Genomic DNA, 12,419 nt, shown 5'->3' on the forward strand with positions numbered 1-12,419 from the left:
TGAGAGAGTGTGTTTGTGTGTGAGTGAGACAGAAAGAGTGAGAGTGTGTGTGATAGAGAGTGTGTGTTTGTGTGCGCATGTGAGAGAGTGTGTGTGTGAAAGAGAGAAAGGGTGTGCGTGTGTGTGTGTGAGTGTGTGTGTGAGAGACTGAGAGTGTGTATGATAGAGAGTGTGTGTATGTCGGTTCATGTGAGAGAGAATGTGTTAATGTGTGTGAGAGATAGAGAGGGAGTGAGAATTTGTGTGTGTGAGAGAAACTGAGAGTGTGAGTGTGTGTGTGAAAGAGAGAGACAATTTGTGTATGTGTGTGAGAGAGATTGTGTGTGTGTGTGTGTGTGTGTGTGAGAGAGAGAGTGTGTGAGAGAGAGACAGACTCTATATGAGGGATTGTTGTTGAGTGTGAATGCAAGGGAGCTGCAGAAATGCGGAATTGTATTTTGTGTCTGCACAAGGGCAAGGTGACTAACTGTGCAGAGTGAGAAAGAGAGCGGGCATCACCATCCTGTCAGGATGGCCGAGTGGTCTATGGTGCCAGACTTAAGGAGTGTTAGTCCTTGCTCTGCATCTGGCCTTGTGAATTCTGGTCCCTTTCTAGGGGCGTGGGTTCAAATCCCACTCCTGACATGTCTCCCTTTTTCCCCAAACAAACCTTCCCACACCCACACACTCCCCCCAAATTTCACATCTTCTTGGAGAGGAGTCACTCCCCCTTCCCAAACATGGAAGAGTCCAACCCCTCGGTTTCAAAGATAAGGCTCAGGCATTTACAACAATCTTCAGACGCAAGTGCCCACTGGATCATCTTCCTCAGTCTCCTCCTGTGCTCCCCACCATCACACACACCATTCTTCAAACAATTACATTCACTCCGTCTCACATAAAGAGACACTGGACACTACAAAGGCTATGGGCCCTGCCAAGATTCTGGCACTGCTCCTGAACGCTGCTGCTCCACAACATGCCCTTCCTCGAGCCAAGTTCTCCCAGGACAGTGACAACACTGGGATCTACCTGGCCATCTGCCAAATTATCCAGGTATGTCCTGCACATAAAAAGCAGGACAAATCCAACTCAGCCAATTCCACTCCCGTCTATCTCTTCCCAATCCTCGGAAAAGTGATGGAAGGGCTCACCAACAGGGCTATCGAGCAGCACCTGCTCAGCAATAACCTGCTCAGCGACACCCAGTTTGGGATCCCCCAGGGTCACTCAGCTCCTGACCTCATTTTATTTGTGCCTGTGTGAGAGAGAGAGAGAGAGAGAAAGTCTGTGTGAGTGTGTGAATGTGAGAGTGAGAGACAGTGTGTGTAAGCGCGTGAGAGAGGAAGCCTTTATGTGTGTGTGTGAGAGTTGTATATGTCTGTGTGTGTGTGTGTGTGTGTGTGTGTGTGTTTGTGTGGGTGGAGTGTGTGTGTCTGAGAAAGTGAGTGTGTGGGTGTTTGTGTCTGCGAGAGACAGAGAGTGTGTGTGTGTATGATTGTGTGAGCATGTATGTGTGTGACAGAGAGAGAGGGAGAATTTGTATGTGTGTGAGAGTGTGTTTGTGTGTGAGAGAGAATGTGTGTGAGAGAGAGAGTGTGTGTGTGTGAGGGAGAGAATGTGTGTGTGAGAGAGAGAGCGAAAGTGTGTGTATATGAGGGAGAGTGTGTGAGTGTGTGTGTGTGAGGGAGTGTGTGTGTGTGTGTGTGAGAGAGAGAGTGAGTGTGTCAGCATGCATGTGTGTGACAGAGAGAGGGAGAATTTGTATGTGTGTGAGAGAGTATGTTTGAGTGTGTGTGTGTGAGAGAGAGTGTGTGTGTGCATGTGAGAGAGTGAGTGTATGTGTGAGAGAGAGAGAGAATGTGTGTGTGTGTGAGAGAGAGAGAGAGAGAGGGAGATTTTGTGTGTGTGAGTGAGTGTGTTTGTCTGTGTGAGAGAGAGTGAGTGTGAGTGCATGTCGGTGTGTGTGTGAAAGAGAGAGAGAGAATTTGTTTGTGCGTGAGAGAGAGTCTTATTTTTGTGAGAGAGTGTGTTTGTGTGTGAGTGAGACAGAAAGAGTGAGAGTGTGTGTGAGAGAGAGTGTGTGTTTGTGTGCGCATGTGAGAGAGTGTGTGTGTGAAAGAGAGAAAGGGTGTGCGTGTGTGTGTGTGAGTGTGTGTGTGAGAGACTGAGAGTGTGTATGATAGAGAGTGTGTGTTTGTCTGTTCATGTGAGAGAGAATGTGTTAATGTGTGTGAGAGATAGAGAGGGAGTGAGAATTTGTGTGTGTGAGAGAAACTGAGAGTGTGAGTGTGTGTGTGAAAGAGAGAGACAATTTGTGTATGTGTGTGAGAGAGATTGTGTGTGTGTGTGTGTGTGTGAGAGAGAGAGTGTGTGAGAGAGAGACAGAGTCTATATGAGGGATTGTTGTTGAGTGTGAATGCAAGGGAGCTGCAGAAATGCGGAATTGTATTTTGTGTCTGCACAAGGGCAAGGTGACTAACTGTGCAGAGTGAGAAAGAGAGCGGGCATCACCAACCTGTCAGGATGGCCGAGTGGTCTAAGGCGCCAGACTTAAGGAGTGTTAGTCCTTGCTCTGCATCTGGCCTTGTGAATTCTGGTCCCTTTCTAGGGGCGTGGGTTCAAATCCCACTCCTGACATGTCTCCCTTTTTCCCCAAACAAACCTTCCCACACCCACACACTCCCCCCAAATTTCACATCTTCTTGGAGAGGAGTCACTCCCCCTTCCCAAACATGGAAGAGTCCAACCCCTCGGTTTCAAAGATAAGGCTCAGGCATTTACAACAATCTTCAGACGCAAGTGCCCACTGGATCATCTTCCTCAGTCTCCTCCTGTGCTCCCCACCATCACACACACCATTCTTCAAACAATTACATTCACTCCGTCTCACATCAAAAGACACTGGACACTACAAAGGCTATGGGCCCTGCCAAGATTCTGGCACTGCTCCTGAACGCTGCTGCTCCACAACATGCCCTTCCTCGAGCCAAGTTCGCCCAGGACAGTGACAACACTGGGATCTACCTGGCCATCTGCCAAATTATCCAGGTATGTCCTGCACATAAAAAGCAGGACAAATCCAAATCAGCAAATTCCACTCCCGTCTATCTCTTCCCAATCCTCGGAAAAGTGATGGAAGGGCTCACCAACAGGGCTATCGAGCAGCACCTGCTCAGCAATAACCTGCTCAGTGACACCCAGTTTGGGATGCCCCAGGGTCACTCAGCTCCTGACCTCATTTTATTTGTGTCTGTGTGTGAGAGAGAGAGAGATTGTATGTGTTGGTGAGTGTGTGCGTGTGTGTGTGATAGAGAGGTTGGGTGTGTGTGTCTGTGTGTGGGTGTGAGAGAGAGTATGTGTGTGTGTGAGAGAGAGAGTGTGTGCCTGTGGGTATATGAGTTTGTGTGTGTGTTTGTATGTGTGTGTGAGAGAGATTGTGAGTCCATTTGAGTGTGTGTGTGTGTGAGACAGAGAGAGTGTGTACGTTTGTGCTTGTCTGTGAGTGTGAGAGTGAGTGCAGGTGTGTGTGTGTGAGTGTGTGAGAGAGCGAATGTGTGTCTGTGTGAGAGAGAGTGTCTGTGTGAGAGAAAATGTGTGTGTGAGAGAGTGAGTGTGTGTGAGAGGGAGAGAGAGTGTGTGTGTGTGTGTGTGTGTTTGTGTGTGAGGGAGAGAGTGCGTATGTGGGTGTGTGTGAGAGAGGGTGTGTTTGTGTGTGGGTGTGAGAGACAGACAGAGAGTGCGTGTGTGTGTGTGAGAGAGAGAGATTGTGAGTGCATGTGAGTGTGTGTGTGTGAGAGAGAGTGTGTGTGAGAGAGGGTGTGAGTGCAGGTGTTTGTGTGTGTGAGTGGGAATGCTTATGTATGAGTGTGTGAGAGAGAGTGTGCGTGTGTGAGAGTGTGTGTTTGTGTGTGTGAGAGAGAGTGTGTGTGTGTGTTGGAGAGAGTATGTGTGTGTGGGAGAGAGAGAGAGAGAATTTGTGCTTGTGTGGGGTATGAGAGACAGAAAGGGATTGTGAGTGTGTGTGAACGAATGTGTGTGCGTGCTTGTGAGATGGAGAGTGTGAGTGTGTGTGAGAGAGAGAGAGTGTATGTATATGCATGTGAGAGCGATTGTGTGTGTGAGAGAGGGTTTGTGTGTGTGTGTGTGTGTGAGAGAGAGTGTTTGTGTGTGTGTGTGTGTGTGTGTGAGAGAGAGAGAGACTGTGTATGAGGAATTGTTGCTGAGTGTGAATGCAAGTGAGCTGCAAAAATGCGGAATTGCATTTTTGTGTCTGCACAAGTGCATGGTGACTAATTGTACAGAGTGAGAAAGAGATCGGGAAGGCTTGGCTCAGCAGCTTGTCAGGATGGCCGAGTGGTCTAAGGCGCCAGACTCAAGGAGCGTTAATCCTTTCTCTGCATCTGGACTTGTGAATTCTGGTCCCTTTCTAGGGGCGTGGGTTCAAATCCCACTCCTGACATGTCTCCCTTTTTCCCCAAACAAACCTTCCCACACCCACACACTCCCCCCAAATTTCACATCTTCTTGGAGAGGAGTCACTCCCCCTTCCCAAACATGGAAGAGTCCAACCCCTCGGTTTCAAAGATAAGGCTCAGGCATTTACAACAATCTTCAGACGCAAGTGCCCACTGGATCATCTTCCTCAGTCTCCTCCTGTGCTCCCCACCATCACACACACCATTCTTCAAACAATTACATTCACTCCGTCTCACATCAAGAGACACTGGACACTACAAAGGCTATGGGCCCTGCCAAGATTCTGGCACTGCTCCTGAACGCTGCTGCTCCACAACATGCCCTTCCTCGAGCCAAGTTCTCCCAGGACAGTGACAACACTGGGATCTACCTGGCCATCTGCCAAATTATCCAGGTATGTCCTGCACATAAAAAGCAGGACAAATCCAACTCAGCCAATTCCACTCCCGTCTATCTCTTCCCAATCCTCGGAAAAGTGATGGAAGGGCTCACCAACAGGGCTATCGAGCAGCACCTGCTCAGCAATAACCTGCTCAGCGACACCCAGTTTGGGATCCCCCAGGGTCACTCAGCTCCTGACCTCATTTTGTTTGTGCCTGTGTGAGAGAGAGAGAGAGAGAGAAAGTCTGTGTGAGTGTGTGAATGTGAGAGTGAGAGACAGTGTGTGTAAGCGCGTGAGAGAGGAAGCCTTTATGTGTGTGTGTGAGAGTTGTATATGTCTGTGTGTGTGTGTGTGTGTGTGTGTGTGTGTGTGTTTGTGTGGGTGGAGTGTGTGTGTCTGAGAAAGTGAGTGTGTGGGTGTTTGTGTCTGCGAGAGACAGAGAGTGTGTGGGTGTATGATTGTGTGAGCATGTATGTGTGTGACAGAGAGAGAGGGAGAATTTGTATGTGTGTGAGAGTGTGTTTGTGTGTGAGAGAGAATGTGTGTGAGAGAGAGAGTGTGTGTGTGTGAGGGAGAGAATGTGTGTGTGAGAGAGAGAGCGAAAGTGTGTGTATATGAGGGAGAGTGTGTGAGTGTGTGTGTGTGAGGGAGTGTGTGTGTGTGTGTGAGAGAGAGAGTGAGTGTGTCAGCATGCATGTGTGTGACAGAGAGAGGGAGAATTTGTATGTGTGTGAGAGAGTATGTTTGAGTGTGTGTGTGTGAGAGAGAGTGTGTGTGTGCATGTGAGAGAGTGAGTGTATGTGTGAGAGAGAGAGAATGTGTGTGTGTGTGAGAGAGAGAGAGAGAGAGGGAGATTTTGTGTGTGTGAGAGAGTGTGTTTGTCTGTGTGAGAGAGAGTGAGTGTGAGTGCATGTCGGTGTGTGTGTGAAAGAGAGAGAGAGAATTTGTTTGTGCGTGAGAGAGAGTCTTATTTTTGTGAGAGAGTGTGTTTGTGTGTGAGTGAGACAGAAAGAGTGAGAGTGTGTGTGATAGAGAGTGTGTGTTTGTGTGCGCATGTGTGTGAGTGTGTGTGTGAGAGACTGAGAGTGTGTATGATAGAGAGTGTGTGTTTGTCTGTTCATGTGAGAGAGAATGTGTTAATGTGTGTGAGAGATAGAGAGGGAGTGAGAATTTGTGTGTGTGAGAGAATCTGAGAGTGTGAGTGTGTGTGTGAAAGAGAGAGACAATTTGTGTATGTGTGTGAGAGAGATTGTGTGTGTGTGTGTGTGTGTGTGAGAGAGAGAGTGTGTGAGAGAGAGACAGACTCTATATGAGGGATTGTTGTTGAGTGTGAATGCAAGGGAGCTGCAGAAATGCGGAATTGTATTTTGTGTCTGCACAAGGGCAAGGTGACTAACTGTGCAGAGTGAGAAAGAGAGCGGGCATCACCATCCTGTCAGGATGGCCGAGTGGTCTAAGGCGCCAGACTTAAGGAGTGTTAGTCCTTGCTCTGCATCTGGCCTTGTGAATTCTGGTCCCTTTCTAGGGGCGTGGGTTCAAATCCCACTCCTGACATGTCTCCCTTTTTCCCCAAACAAACCTTCCCACACCCACACACTCCCCCCAAATTTCACATCTTCTTGGAGAGGAGTCACTCCCCTTTCCCAAACATGGAAGAGTCCAACCCCTCGGTTTCAAAGATAAGGCTCAGGCATTTACAACAATCTTCAGACGCAAGTGCCCACTGGATCATCTTCCTCAGTCTCCTCCTGTGCTCCCCACCATCACACACACCATTCTTCAAACAATTACATTCACTCCGTCTCACATCAAAAGACACTGGACACTACAAAGGCTATGGGCCCTGCCAAGATTCTGGCACTGCTCCTGAACGCTGCTGCTCCACAACATGCCCTTCCTCGAGCCAAGTTCGCCCAGGACAGTGACAACACTGGGATCTACCTGGCCATCTGCCAAATTATCCAGGTATGTCCTGCACATAAAAAGCAGGACAAATCCAAATCAGCAAATTCCACTCCCGTCTATCTCTTCCCAATCCTCGGAAAAGTGATGGAAGGGCTCACCAACAGGGCTATCGAGCAGCACCTGCTCAGCAATAACCTGCTCAGTGACACCCAGTTTGGGATGCCCCAGGGTCACTCAGCTCCTGACCTCATTTTATTTGTGTCTGTGTGTGAGAGAGAGAGAGATTGTATGTGTTGGTGAGTGTGTGCGTGTGTGTGTGATAGAGAGGTTGGGTGTGTGTGTCTGTGTGTGGGTGTGAGAGAGAGTATGTGTGTGTGTGAGAGAGAGAGTGTGTGCCTGTGGGTATATGAGTTTGTGTGTGTGTTTGTATGTGTGTGTGAGAGAGATTGTGAGTCCATTTGAGTGTGTGTGTGTGTGAGACAGAGAGAGTGTGTACGTTTGTGCTTGTCTGTGAGTGTGAGAGTGAGTGCAGGTGTGTGTGTGTGAGTGTGTGAGAGAGCGAATGTGTGTCTGTGTGAGAGAGAGTGTCTGTGTGAGAGAAAATGTGTGTGTGAGAGAGTGAGTGTGTGTGAGAGGGAGAGAGAGTGTGTGTGTGTGTGTGTGTGTGTTTGTGTGTGAGGGAGAGAGTGCGTATGTGGGTGTGTGTGAGAGAGGGTGTGTTTGTGTGTGGGTGTGAGAGACAGACAGAGAGTGCGTGTGTGTGTGTGAGAGAGAGAGATTGTGAGTGCATGTGAGTGTGTGTGTGTGAGAGAGAGTGTGTGTGAGAGAGAGTGTGAGTGCAGGTGTTTGTGTGTGTGAGTGGGAATGCTTATGTATGAGTGTGTGAGAGAGAGTGTGCGTGTGTGAGAGTGTGTGTTTGTGTGTGTGAGAGAGAGTGTGTGTGTGTGTTGGAGAGAGTATGTGTGTGGGAGAGAGAGAGAGAGAGAATTTGTGCTTGTGTGGGGTATGAGAGACAGAAAGGGATTGTGAGTGTGTGTGAACGAATGTGTGTGCGTGCTTGTGAGATGGAGAGTGTGAGTGTGTGTGAGAGAGAGAGAGTGTATGTATATGCATGTGAGAGCGATTGTGTGTGTGAGAGAGGGTTTGTGTGTGTGTGTGTGTGTGAGAGAGAGTGTTTGTGTGTGTGTGTGTGTGTGTGTGTGTGTGTGAGAGAGAGAGAGACTGTGTATGAGGAATTGTTGCTGAGTGTGAATGCAAGTGAGCTGCAAAAATGCGGAATTGCATTTTTGTGTCTGCACAAGTGCATGGTGACTAATTGTACAGAGTGAGAAAGAGATCGGGAAGGCTTGGCTCAGCAGCTTGTCAGGATGGCCGAGTGGTCTAAGGCGCCAGACTCAAGGAGCGTTAATCCTTGCTCTGCATCTGGACTTGTGAATTCTGGTCCCTTTCTAGGGGCGTGGGTTCAAATCCCACTCCTGACATGTCTCCCTTTTTCCCCAAACAAACCTTCCCACACCCACACACTCCCCCCAAATTTCACATCTTCTTGGAGAGGAGTCACTCCCCCTTCCCAAACATGGAAGAGTCCAACCCCTCGGTTTCAAAGATAAGGCTCAGGCATTTACAACAATCTTCAGACGCAAGTGCCCACTGGATCATCTTCCTCAGTCTCCTCCTGTGCTCCCCACCATCACACACACCATTCTTCAAACAATTACATTCACTCCGTCTCACATAAAGAGACACTGGACACTACAAAGGCTATGGGCCCTGCCAAGATTCTGGCACTGCTCCTGAACGCTGCTGCTCCACAACATGCCCTTCCTCGAGCCAAGTTCTCCCAGGACAGTGACAACACTGGGATCTACCTGGCCATCTGCCAAATTATCCAGGTATGTCCTGCACATAAAAAGCAGGACAAATCCAACTCAGCCAATTCCACTCCCGTCTATCTCTTCCCAATCCTCGGAAAAGTGATGGAAGGGCTCACCAACAGGGCTATCGAGCAGCACCTGCTCAGCAATAACCTGCTCAGCGACACCCAGTTTGGGATCCCCCAGGGTCACTCAGCTCCTGACCTCATTTTGTTTGTGCCTGTGTGAGAGAGAGAGAGAGAGAGAAAGTCTGTGTGAGTGTGTGAATGTGAGAGTGAGAGACAGTGTGTGTAAGCGCGTGAGAGAGGAAGCCTTTATGTGTGTGTGAGAGAGTTGTATATGTCTGTGTGTGTGTGTGTGTGTGTGTGTGTGTGTGTGTTTGTGTGGGTGGAGTGTGTGTGTCTGAGAAAGTGAGTGTGTGGGTGTTTGTGTCTGCGAGAGACAGAGAGTGTGTGGGTGTATGATTGTGTGAGCATGTATGTGTGTGACAGAGAGAGAGGGAGAATTTGTATGTGTGTGAGAGTGTGTTTGTGTGTGAGAGAGAATGTGTGTGAGAGAGAGAGTGTGTGTGTGTGAGGGAGAGAATGTGTGTGTGAGAGAGAGAGCGAAAGTGTGTGTATATGAGGGAGAGTGTGTGAGTGTGTGTGTGTGAGGGAGTGTGTGTGTGTGTGTGAGAGAGAGAGAGTGAGTGTGTCAGCATGCATGTGTGTGACAGAGAGAGGGAGAATTTGTATGTGTGTGAGAGAGTCTGTTTGAGTGTGTGTGTGTGAGAGAGAGTGTGTGTGTGCATGTGAGAGAGTGAGTGTATGTGTGAGAGAGAGAGAGAATGTGTGTGTGTGTGAGAGAGAGAGAGAGAGAGGGAGATTTTGTGTGTGTGAGAGAGTGTGTTTGTCTGTGTGAGAGAGAGTGAGTGTGAGTGCATGTCGGTGTGTGTGTGAAAGAGAGAGAGAGAATTTGTTTGTGCGTGAGAGAGAGTCTTATTTTTGTGAGAGAGTGTGTTTGTGTGTGAGTGAGACAGAAAGAGTGAGAGTGTGTGTGATAGAGAGTGTGTGTTTGTGTGCGCATGTGAGAGAGTGTGTGTGTGAAAGAGAGAAAGGGTGTGCGTGTGTGTGTGTGAGTGTGTGTGTGAGAGACTGAGAGTGTGTATGATAGAGAGTGTGTGTTTGTCTGTTCATGTGAGAGAGAATGTGTTAATGTGTGTGAGAGATAGAGAGGGAGTGAGAATTTGTGTGTGTGAGAGAAACTGAGAGTGTGAGTGTGTGTGTGAAAGAGAGAGACAATTTGTGTATGTGTGTGAGAGAGATTGTGTGTGTGTGTGTGTGTGTGAGAGAGAGAGTGTGTGAGAGAGAGACAGAGTCTATATGAGGGATTGTTGTTGAGTGTGAATGCAAGGGAGCTGCAGAAATGCGGAATTGTATTTTGTGTCTGCACAAGGGCAAGGTGACTAACTGTGCAGAGTGAGAAAGAGAGCGGGCATCACCATCCTGTCAGGATGGCCGAGTGGTCTAAGGCGCCAGACTTAAGGAGTGTTAGTCCTTGCTCTGCATCTGGCCTTGTGAATTCTGGTCCCTTTCTAGGGGCGTGGGTTCAAATCCCACTCCTGACATGTCTCCCTTTTTCCCCAAACAAACCTTCCCACACCCACACACTCCCCCCAAATTTCACATCTTCTTGGAGAGGAGTCACTCCCCTTTCCCAAACATGGAAGAGTCCAACCCCTCGGTTTCAAAGATAAGGCTCAGGCATTTACAACAATCTTCAGACGCAAGTGCCCACTGGATCATCTTCCTCAGTCTCCTCCTGTGCTCCCCACCATCACACACACCATTCTTCAAACAATTACATTCACTCCGTCTCACATCAAAAGACACTGGACACTACAAAGGCTATGGGCCCTGCCAAGATTCTGGCACTGCTCCTGAACGCTGCTGCTCCACAACATGCCCTTCCTCGAGCCAAGTTCGCCCAGGACAGTGACAACACTGGGATCTACCTGGCCATCTGCCAAATTATCCAGGTATGTCCTGCACATAAAAAGCAGGACAAATCCAAATCAGCAAATTCCACTCCCGTCTATCTCTTCCCAATCCTCGGAAAAGTGATGGAAGGGCTCACCAACAGGGCTATCGAGCAGCACCTGCTCAGCAATAACCTGCTCAGTGACACCCAGTTTGGGATGCCCCAGGGTCACTCAGCTCCTGACCTCATTTTATTTGTGTCTGTGTGTGAGAGAGAGAGAGATTGTATGTGTTGGTGAGTGTGTGCGTGTGTGTGTGATAGAGAGATTGGGTGTGTGTGTCTGTGTGTGGGTGTGAGAGAGAGTATGTGTGTGTGTGAGAGAGAGAGTGTGTGCCTGTGGGTATATGAGTTTGTGTGTGTGTTTGTATGTGTGTGTGAGAGAGATTGTGAGTCCATTTGAGTGTGTGTGTGTGTGAGACAGAGAGAGTGTGTACGTTTGTGCTTGTCTGTGAGTGTGAGAGTGAGTGCAGGTGTGTGTGTGTGAGTGTGTGAGAGAGCGAATGTGTGTCTGTGTGAGAGTGTCTGTGTGAGAGAAAATGTGTGTGTGAGAGAGTGAGTGTGTGTGAGAGGGAGAGAGAGTGTGTGTGTGTGTGTGTGTGTGTTTGTGTGTGAGGGAGAGAGTGCGTATGTGGGTGTGTGTGAGAGAGGGTGTGTTTGTGTGTGGGTGTGAGAGACAGACAGAGAGTGCGTGTGTGTGTGTGAGAGAGAGAGATTGTGAGTGCATGTGAGTGTGTGTGTGTGAGAGAGAGTGTGTGTGAGAGAGAGTGTGAGTGCAGGTGTTTGTGTGTGTGAGTGGGAATGCTTATGTATGAGTGTGTGAGAGAGAGTGTGCGTGTGTGAGAGTGTGTGTTTGTGTGTGTGAGAGAGAGTGTGTGTGTGTGTTGGAGAGAGTATGTGTGTGTGGGAGAGAGAGAGAGAGAATTTGTGCTTGTGTGGGGTATGAGAGACAGAAAGGGATTGTGAGTGTGTGTGAACGAATGTGTGTGCGTGCTTGTGAGATGGAGAGTGTGAGTGTGTGTGAGAGAGAGAGAGTGTATGTATATGCATGTGAGAGCGATTGTGTGTGTGAGAGAGGGTTTGTGTGTGTGTGTGTGTGTGTGTGAGAGAGAGTGTTTGTGTGTGTGTGTGTGTGTGTGTGTGTGTGTGAGAGAGAGAGAGACTGTGTATGAGGAATTGTTGCTGAGTGTGAATGCAAGTGAGCTGCAAAAATGCGGAATTGCATTTTTGTGTCTGCACAAGTGCATGGTGACTAATTGTACAGAGTGAGAAAGAGATCGGGAAGGCTTGGCTCAGCAGCTTGTCAGGATGGCCGAGTGGTCTAAGGCGCCAGACTCAAGGAGCGTTAATCCTTGCTCTGCATCTGTACTTGTGAATTCTGGTCCCTTTCTAGGGGCGTGGGTTCAAATCCCACTCCTGACATGTCTCCCTTTTTCCCCAAACAAACCTTCCCACACCCACACACTCCCCCCAAATTTCACATCTTCTTGGAGAGGAGTCACTCCCCCTTCCCAAACATGGAAGAGTCCAACCCCTCGGTTTCAAAGATAAGGCTCAGGCATTTACAACAATCTTCAGACGCAAGTGCCCACTGGATCATCTTCCTCAGTCTCCTCCTGTGCTCCCCACCATCACACACACCATTCTTCAAACAATTACATTCACTCCGTCTCACATCAAGAGACACTGGACACTACAAAGGCTATGGGCCCTGCCAAGATTCTGGCACTGCTCCTGAACGCTGCTGCTCCACAACATGCCCTTCCTCGAGCCAAGTTCTCCCA

At 48.8% G+C, this 12,419-nt stretch overlaps 7 non-coding genes across 7 annotated transcripts; all 7 read left to right on the plus strand.

Annotated features, from left to right (window-relative positions):
• The first annotated feature begins 504 nt into the window (after positions 1-504).
• Positions 505-624, plus strand: trnal-uaa (transfer RNA leucine (anticodon UAA)). Its single transcript has 2 exons — positions 505-542; positions 579-624. It is a non-coding gene; the product is annotated as a tRNA-Leu (tRNA).
• Positions 625-2,499: 1,875 nt separating this feature from the next.
• Positions 2,500-2,619, plus strand: trnal-uaa (transfer RNA leucine (anticodon UAA)). Its single transcript has 2 exons — positions 2,500-2,537; positions 2,574-2,619. It is a non-coding gene; the product is annotated as a tRNA-Leu (tRNA).
• A 1,702-nt stretch (positions 2,620-4,321) lies between these two features.
• On the plus strand, positions 4,322-4,441 carry trnal-caa (transfer RNA leucine (anticodon CAA)). Its single transcript has 2 exons — positions 4,322-4,359; positions 4,396-4,441. It is a non-coding gene; the product is annotated as a tRNA-Leu (tRNA).
• A 1,833-nt stretch (positions 4,442-6,274) lies between these two features.
• trnal-uaa (transfer RNA leucine (anticodon UAA)) lies at positions 6,275-6,394 on the plus strand. Its single transcript has 2 exons — positions 6,275-6,312; positions 6,349-6,394. It is a non-coding gene; the product is annotated as a tRNA-Leu (tRNA).
• A 1,712-nt stretch (positions 6,395-8,106) lies between these two features.
• Positions 8,107-8,226, plus strand: trnal-caa (transfer RNA leucine (anticodon CAA)). Its single transcript has 2 exons — positions 8,107-8,144; positions 8,181-8,226. It is a non-coding gene; the product is annotated as a tRNA-Leu (tRNA).
• A 1,879-nt stretch (positions 8,227-10,105) lies between these two features.
• On the plus strand, positions 10,106-10,225 carry trnal-uaa (transfer RNA leucine (anticodon UAA)). The gene is made up of 2 exons: positions 10,106-10,143; positions 10,180-10,225. It is a non-coding gene; the product is annotated as a tRNA-Leu (tRNA).
• A 1,712-nt stretch (positions 10,226-11,937) lies between these two features.
• Positions 11,938-12,057, plus strand: trnal-caa (transfer RNA leucine (anticodon CAA)). Its single transcript has 2 exons — positions 11,938-11,975; positions 12,012-12,057. It is a non-coding gene; the product is annotated as a tRNA-Leu (tRNA).
• Positions 12,058-12,419: the final 362 nt, after the last annotated feature.

The sequence above is a fragment of the Hemiscyllium ocellatum genome, chromosome 24 (genome assembly GCF_020745735.1).
Source record: "Hemiscyllium ocellatum isolate sHemOce1 chromosome 24, sHemOce1.pat.X.cur, whole genome shotgun sequence".
In the NCBI taxonomy this organism is placed as follows: domain Eukaryota; kingdom Metazoa; phylum Chordata; class Chondrichthyes; order Orectolobiformes; family Hemiscylliidae; genus Hemiscyllium; species Hemiscyllium ocellatum.